Here is a 9,585-nt window from a genome sequence, read left to right on the forward strand (position 1 = left end):
TTCTATGATGGCATCTCAATTGATAATACACTTCCAAACTTCTCTTGAGAAAAAAATCACAATAGGGTCGAAAAAGTTAACATCTAACCACAAATGCCTGTACCAACAATATAAACAGGATCAAACAAAACGCATTGAATCAAATAAATACACTTAAATGCAACCAGAAGAATTTACGTAAAAAACCAACAGACTACTTTGCAAAACAACCATGTTTTGGTCTAGGTAATAACCGAAAACTCTGTCTCTAAACTAATCAATGATTAATAACTTACAAAAACATTTCAACACTATATTGGTTGCAACTACCCTAAGTCGCATCCAAATCAGTTTCTTAGTTGGGTTTAACAAATACTAAAACTGGAAAAACAACTCTACTTTCTCACACAGCCGTATGACATCAATCTGATATTTCACACGGGCCATGTGTCAGTCCTCTCTAGTGTGATCTTTCACATGGGCCATGTGACAGCCCTCTGATCTCTCACACGGGACGTGTCAAAGCGAGCCGCTTTCTCACACGGGATGTGTGACGGCCCACGGAACCCCCCATGTCCCATCGAATGGAACTCACATCAAACATGAACTAAATTGATGCATCCTTAAACCAAACACGAATTAAATTGATGCAAGCAAAAAATTAGCTGTGTAAAACTGCCTCGTGTTTCCTCCTGCCAAATGTCGTTAACAATCGAAATGAAACTCTGAAATCATCAAAATCCACTACAAGAAAAATGCTGAGTATCGTCGGATCTATAAAATAAATTTGCCACTAAATAGATTACTGTCGGATTTACCGTCGGATTTATTTTGTCCGACGCTAATTACTGGCGGATTTCCTGTCGGTCTTTTCAATGGATTTGGCGAGATTGTGTTGATGGTTACTGTCGGATAAATCTGACGATAACTTTGGCGCCGTTTCACTTGTTTAGGCGCCATGTTACCGTCAGATTTATCCGACGGTAATGTTAATTTTATAAACCCTAAAATTTTTTGGCACAGTTAAGCCACAATTAGGAGACTTTTGTTAACAAAAATGTTAGCAAAAATTTAACGTCAGCCAGAAATCAAGAAATTATTTTATTAAAAAATAAATGGTTTGAATGAAATAAAATGTCACAAATGTAAAATACAATGAAGTAGACAAACAAGAATGCGTACAACCCTAAATCCTACGAATTCTGGTAATCGTCGTCATCGTCCCCATGCTGTGGCGGCGGAGGTGTTGCCTTCGGTGCCTCACCAGCAGTGCCACTGCCTCCAGTTCGCATCTGCTGGCTGTACTCTTCCATCTGCTATCGCAACCGATCGAGCTGCTCCAGCTTCTCCGTCAGGTCGGAGCTGATGGCAACGCGTACAAGAATCTCTCGATACCTCTGCTCAGATTGCTCTGCCTGTTGGTAAAGCTTCTATGTCAGCTTCTGCACCACCTCCTTTAGGTCAACAACTTCCTGGGAATCAGCAGAGTTGGTGGCAGAAGCAGACCCATAGGAAGCCGCCAACACGGAAGAGCAGATGCCACTGGCGAAGAACAACCCCACCTCGAATCAGCGATTTTTGTGAGGTTCAGAGGCGATCTTACGCCAAATCCTATCGGGATCCACCATGGAGGTCTCAGAGCCGGCTTCGTGGCCCCACTAGGCAACTGAGATTGCTGAGTCGCGGCCTCCAACCTCTGCGTGTACTCCTCCTGCATCACATGCGTTAGTTGAATAGAACACTACACCATGTACATATTGAGATAGAATGAAATACTATGTCCTTCATGTCGCATTTCATGAATAAATGAATTAAAGTGAATTACTACATAAGTATGTCAAGTTCTTTGAATTACATCTAGTGCATTTTTCGAACGTCACATTGTTGTAATACTTTTTAAAATTCTTCATCGATGTTAACAAGTTTTTTTCTTTTATATTGGTGAATCAGCCATTGGGAAAAAAACCCTACAATTGAAGAGTTAAAATTCAATAGTGGTCCGTTTGCTATAACTTGGCCACAAAGCTCCCAATAAATTGGCAAATCAACATTCACGTGCATGATTTTGTTACTAAAGACAAACACGTCTTTAGAAAGAATCTCCAAAATCACCTAAAAAACAGGTCAACAAGGTAACGGTACTATAGCACGTTCAAATTAAAAGTCTATAAAGGAAAAAACCCTAACCACAAAAAAGTACGCTATTCACTCTGAATTGCAATATATTCATTTCACTCTCTTTCTAACTTGAGCGTTGGAGTACTTTTACAGGTGTCGATTGTCGCCGTTCTTGGGAAGCCAATGTATATCTCATCCAGCACAAGCAGAAGTGAATTCAACCTTGGATCGGACGAGCTATACCTCTCTCGAGGCTTACCACAATAACATTTGGCGCCCACCATTGGGCCCGAAATTTTAAACTAACACCACCATCTTCTCTTCTGTCCTATTTTCACCTCTTTTTTTGCAAGTCACGACCTATGGCGGAAGAGTAAAGCAACCCTCCTCCACCCCCACTCAAACTGAGATATTGGCTATCAATGAGTCGTTGCGGGCAGAAGTCCAATGCATGGCTGAGCTATTAAGCCAGAAACAAAACAGCCGACGTGACGATGAGAAACAGAAAAATCTTGTTGATGATGACGATGATGATGACCATACCGCAGAAACCAAAGCTGCGGTGATAGTCACCCCTAGGGCTTACATGGTTATGGATAGTCCAAAAACGAAACCTATTTTTGGTTAACCAAATATTTAGGTTAATTAGGGGCTGTACATGGTTATAGATGGTCCAAAAATCAAACCTATTTTGGGTTAATCAAATATTTAGGTTAGGTTAATTAACCAAATTGGTTTTACATGACAAAATTGGTTATTAATCGGTTAGAAAATTTAAAAATCGGTTTTTATATAGAAAAATCGGTTTTAAAACCAAAAAAATTGGTTTTTACTTTAAAAAATCAATTTTGAAATAAAAAAAATCGGTTTTTACACCAAAAAATAATACGAGTAATATTTGAACCAATAGCAACAAGATTTGAATCATTATATGTCAATTGCCAAAAACATCAAATACTGCTGAATAATATGTATTCACAGCTTCCATATCTATATTAGTTTTAGAATACGAGTAACAAGATAAAAAAAACTGAAATAAGAATAAAAATAAGTAGTTAAATCCTACCAAGTTATTTAAAATATTATTCCATTAAGTCTAATACCTAGAGTGTTTAGAACAGAACTAAATAAAACATAAATAATCAAGACTTTCTAGTCATCCTCAAGCGCAGCTGAATCTGAATCCACTGAACAAGTAATGTCTTCTGATAAAATTAATTCTGATAAAATTAAATCTGCACAAAAAACTGTATAATATCAAGCTAACTGATAGAGAAAAACTATAAAATAGATATTGGAATTGATAAATTATCATATGATATATTTAAGAGACATTTAATATTTAATTTACCTTGCTCGATCGTTTCAAGCTCTTTGAAATTCTCAGGTACAAGAGAAGAGAAAAAGTCTCCTTTAAGCCAATCTTCGGTGCATACAAGGAATTCTACCATCTTGGGAGTTAACGAGCTACGATATTGATCGATGGGAGTTAATGAGCTACAAGAGAAGAGAAAAAGTCTCCATCTTGCATGCTTTTTCTTCACTTCTTTGATTCAATCATTGCCTCTTAAACCTGAAATCACTAACAAACACATCAAGATATCGAGTGGAATCATAGTTGATTAAATTTAGATAATTAAGAGTCTAAAAAGTATGTTTTCAACCATTAAGCACAATTAGGAGAAATTCACAAAACAATACCAAATTGATGAATAAATACGAAAAAAATTAATAAAATCCACCAAATTCAATACAATATAAACTATAAAATTGTGGTTTATCATTAGCCTTCCACCATCCTAAAATATCCAAAGATTTATCATCTGGCTCACAATCTTTATTTAAATAACAATTAAGTGATATAACCCCATATCATAACTGTCTTTGGCTTTATCACTTGCACTCGGTTGAGAGAAGATATCTTGATTTCCTTCATCTTACCTTGATATAAATTATGAAGTGAATGAAGACAAGAAGACAATTTTGTCTTTAATTCACTGTCCACTTTCACACCAAAAGAATTAACTAGGCACCACTCAACATAATCCAATTTATGGCAAGGATCTAGAACTACAACAATTAATAACATGTTAATAGTTTTTTCATTTTTCCAATACTGGTTGTATTTTGCTTTCATCTTACTTGCCATAAGACTTATGCTCAAATCATCATCATTACGATATTGTTGAATCTTCCTTCCAAAAGCAAACACTTCTTTCATGTATAAATTACTAGTGACATAAGAGGATCCAAAAATGCGAAGTGTAGCATCGTAAAACATATCCAAAAATGGTAAGACGGACTTGGATTAATCCCAATCTTAAATTGAAGGTACCCCTCTTTCCTTGATTAATTCTTCAACAAACTTTTTGTCTTGCATCTCTAATAGTTCAAATGCCTTCTGATGATTTAAGGCTGTTACTAACATCAAGTATGTAGAGTTTCGTATGTTTCAACATCTAGGCAAACAAGACTTTTATGTAGAATATTCTCTTGTGCAATACATGCCTTGAACCTAGTTAATCTTTGAATTTGAGGATCTAACATACTTCACAACATCTCGAATTTTGGCGATCAAATCATCAATCTCCTTCAGTCTATCCTTCACAATAGATTTAAAATATGCACACAGCACCGCATATGGAGATACTCTCCATTCAAACTGAACTCTTCCAAGAAATTAGCATTCTTTATAAATACATAACTCCTACATTGTTAGACGATGCATTATCAACGGTCAAACTCAAGATCTTGTTCAACTTCTAGCTATTCAAGCAAGCTTCAACATTTTGAGCCATAATCTCTCCCTTTTGGCGGGTGACTTGACAAAATTTTAGTATTTTGTTCTGCAACTTCTATTCCACATCGATGAAATGAGCAGTCTAACACGTTTACGCCATATTCTGACACGAACTCCAGTTATTAGTCGCAAGACAAACTTTTCCTCCGTATTTTGAAAATTATTTTTGAAGTTGAACCCTCTTTGTTTCATAGAGCATCAAGATGTCACGTGCAAATGTAACACGTGAAAGACTATTGGATCTTGGTTGCAAGACCGCCGAATATTCTTTAAAACCTTGATTTTGTACAAATCAAAAAGGAAGTTCCTCATGATCAAACATTGATATCAATTTTTCCCGAACATATTCTATAAGAAACCTACCCACTTGTGCTTCTGGGCTAGGCTAGGCGATGTGCCTGTTTTCTGTCGTTTGCCTCTATTTGAACCGGGATTGCTTATGCAAATCTTTAAATGTGATCTCATTGCACTTGTTCTATTCTTGCACTTGATCACTTTTGAATAGTGTTGATATTGAGCCTTATTTTCATCATCAATGGTTCTCTTGACGTGGTCCCAAACTGTTGTTCAATTTTTGCGCTCAGATGATGTTGTTGGGAGAGGAGGTAATGTAGAAGTCAAATGCTTTGCAAACTCTGACATGGGAACATCACGATCGACTAGCTCATTCTGAATAAGAAGCCATAAAATCTAATTATTAATTACTTAAACAATATCGAATCTATAAATATATACAAATTAAAATGTAAATATCTATATAGCATACTAGTTTCAGAAGCATCAAAAGTAATCAATTTTAAAACAAAGGGGATGTGTTAATTTCTTTAACAGAGCAACCTAAATTGGGATGGCTATTGTTCTTGTGAACGTGGGAAATTAAAAAATTGTAATGTGTGAATTTCTTTCATTCATATGTTCAATTATCAAGCAAAATATATTTTCATGACAGCACAACAAGATAGGAATTGGGCACACCGAATATCGTTTAACGTGTATCGATATTCGGTGTGCCCAATTCCTATCTTGTTGTGCTGTCATGAAAATATATTTTGCTTGATCATTGAACATATGAATGAAAGAAATTCACACATTACAATTTTTTAATTTCCCACGTTCACAAGAACAATAGCCATCCCAATTTAGGTTGCTCTGTTAAAAAAATTAACACATCCCCTTTGTTTTAAAATTGATTACTTTTGATGCTTCTGAAACTAGTATGCTATATAGATATTTACATTTTAAAGCATTCGACTTCTACATTACCTCCTCTCCCAACCACATAATCTGAGCACAAAAATCGATCAACAGTGTGGGACCACTTCAAGAAAACCCTTGATGATGAAAATAAGGTTCAATGTCAACATTGTTCGAAAGTGATAAGTGCAGGAATGGATCAAGTGCAATGAGTTCACATTTAAAGATTTGTATAAGCAATCCCAATTTAGATTAAGGCAAATGACAGAAAACAGGAACATTGCCTAGCCCAGAAGCACAAGTGGGTAGGTTTGATTCAGAATATGCTCGAAAAAAATTGATATCAACGTTTGTTCGCGAAGAGCTTCCTTTTCGATTTGTAGAAAGTCAAGGTTTTAAAGAATATTTGGCAACCTTGCAACCAGGATTCAACAGTCTTTCACATGTTACATTGGCACGTGACTTCTTGATTCTCTGTGAAACAAAGAGGGTTCAACTTCAAAAGTACTTTTCCAAATACAGAGGAAGAGTTTGTCTTACGACTGATAATTGGAGTTCGTGTCAGAATATGGCGTATATGTGTTTGACTGCTCATTTCATTGATGTAGACGGTAAGTTGCAGAAGAAAATACTAAATTTTTACCAAGTCACCGGCCACACGGGAGAGATTATGGCTCAAAATGTTGAAGCTTGCTTGAATAGCTGGAAGTTGAAAATGATCTTGAGTTTGACCATTTATCGTCTAATGATGTAAAAGTTATGTATTTCCAAAGAAGGCTGGTTTCTTGAAAGAGTCAATTTTGAATGGAGAGTTTCTCCATATGCAGTGCTGTGCACATATTTTAAATCTAATTGTGAAGGATGGACCGAAGGAGATTGATGATTCGGTCGCCAAAATTTGAGATGCTGTGAAGTATTTAGATCTTCAAATTCAAGATTAACTAAGTTCAAGGCATGTACTGAACAAGAGAATATTTCACATAAAAGCCTTGGTTGCCTAAATGTTGAAATGCGATGAAACTCTACATACTTGATGTCCCCTTAAAGCATCAGAAGGCACTTGAGCTATTAGAAATGTAAGACAAAAAGTTTGTTGAAGAGTTCAACAAGGGAAGAGGGGTACCTTTAATTCAAGATTGGGATTATGCCAAGTCCTGTCTTGCCATTTTTGGAGATGTTTTACGATGCTACACTTCGCATTTTTTGATTCTCTTATATCACTAGTAATTTATACATGAAAGAAGTGTTTGCTCTTGGAAGGAGAATTCAACAATATCGTGTTGATGATGATTTGAACATAAGTCTTATGACAAGTAATAAGATGAAAGCAAAATACAACAAGTATTGAAAAAATGCAAAAACTATTAACATGTTAATTGCTGTAGTTCTAGATCCTTGCCATAAATTGGATTATGTTGACTGGTGCCTAGTTTCTTTTGGTGCGAAAGTGGATGGTGAATTGAAGACAAAGTTGTCTTCTTGTTTTCATTCACTTTATAATTTATATCAAGGTGCAGATGAAAAAAAAAATCAAGATGAATGATATGGGGTTATATCGCTGATCAACCGGTCACAAATCCAATCTTAATTCTGAGCTTGATCATTATTTGAATGAAAATTGTGAGCCAGATGATATGCCTTTGGATATTTTAGGATGGTGAAAGGCTAACTCGAATCGTTTTTCGGTCCTAGCAAATATGGCTTGGGACATATTGACTATACCAGTTTCAATAGTAGCTTTCGAGTCTGCTTTTAGTATGGAGGGAAGAATCATTGATCAATATCGTATATCATTGACTCCCATGATGGTAGAAACCCTTGTATGCACCGAAGATTGGCCTAAAGGAGACTTTTTCTCTTCTCTTGCACCTGAGAATTTCGAAGAGCTTGAAAAGGTTGAACAAGGTAAATTGGATATTAAATGTCTCTTAAATATATCATATGATAATTTATCGATTCCAACATCTATTTTATAGTTTTTCTCTGTCAATTAGCTTGATATATATAGTTTTTTTTTGTGTATATTTGATTTTATCAGAGAACATTACTTGTTCAGTAGGTCCAGGTTCAATTGCGCTTGAGGATGACTAGAAAATCTTGATTGTTTATGTTTTCTTTAGTTATATTTTAAACACTCTAGGTATTAGACTTAATGGAAAAATGTTTTAAATAAATTGGTAGGATTTAACTACTTATTTGTATTCTTATTTTAATTTTTTTTTATCTTGTTACTCGTATTCTAATACTAATTAAGAAATGGAAGCTGTGAAGCTATGAATGCATATTATTCAAGATGGGTTTGGCAATTGGCATATAATGATTCAAATCTTGTTGTTATTAGTTCAAATGTTACTCGAATTATTTTTGTGTAAAAATAAGTTTTTTTTTTTTAATTTTAAAACTGGTTTTTCTATAGAGAAACCGTTTATTTTTTAAAATCTTTTTTTATTTTGATAACCGGCTAAAAATCAATTTTTAAATTTTTATCATGTAAAACCAATTTGGTTAATTAAACTAACCTAAATATTTGGTTAACCAAAAACAGTTTTGGTTTTTGGACTATCCATAACCATGTACAGCCATAGGGGTGACTATCACCGCGGCTTTGGTTTCTGCGATATGGTCATCATCGTCGTCGTCATCGGTAGGATTTTCTATTCCTCATCGTCATGTTTGCCATTTTGTTTTTAGCTTAATAGCTTGGTCATGCATTGGATTTCTGCCCGCAACGACTCATTGATAGCCAGGATCTCAGCTTGAGTTGGGGGGGAGGGGGTGGAGGAGGGTTGCTTTACTCTTCCGCCATAGGTCGTGACCTGCAAAAAAGAGGTGAAAATAGGGCAGAAGATATTATAGTGGGGTTAGTTTAAGACTTTGGGCCCCATGATGGACGCCAAATGTTATTACGTGGTAAGCATCGGGAGGGATGTATGGATAAGATATTTGCCAACCAAATCGGACGAAATATAAAAGTATATGTAAACGATATGGTAGCAAGACCAAGTTCGACAGCAATCATACCAACGACCTATAAGGGATTTTTCAACAGCTCCAGCTATACAACACAAAGCTAAACCCAGAGAAGTGTGTCTTTGGAGTGCACCTGGACAAGTTCCTCGGATTCATGTTAACTTGTCGAGGTATAGAAGCCAACCTGGAAAAGTGCCAAGCAATCCTAGGAATGAGAATTCCCCGGTTTTTTGAAGAGGTACAACAACTCACTGGTCTGCTAGCAGCACTGTCACGATTCTTACCTCAGATAGCTCACTGATCACATCACTTCTTCAAGACATTGTGAAAACAGAAGGAATTTACTTGGATAGAAGCTTGCGAGCAAGCCTTCACTAAGTTTAAAGCCATACTATTCTCACCTCCAATACTTCAAAAAAAAAAAAAATAGTAAACCATTGTATCTTTATTTATCTGTAACCGACTATGATGTGAGTTTTGTTTTGAGCACAGAGATAGATAAAGTACAATAGCCAGATTACTTT

The sequence above is a fragment of the Arachis ipaensis genome, chromosome B09 (assembly GCF_000816755.2).
Source record: "Arachis ipaensis cultivar K30076 chromosome B09, Araip1.1, whole genome shotgun sequence".
NCBI classification, from domain to species: domain Eukaryota; kingdom Viridiplantae; phylum Streptophyta; class Magnoliopsida; order Fabales; family Fabaceae; genus Arachis; species Arachis ipaensis.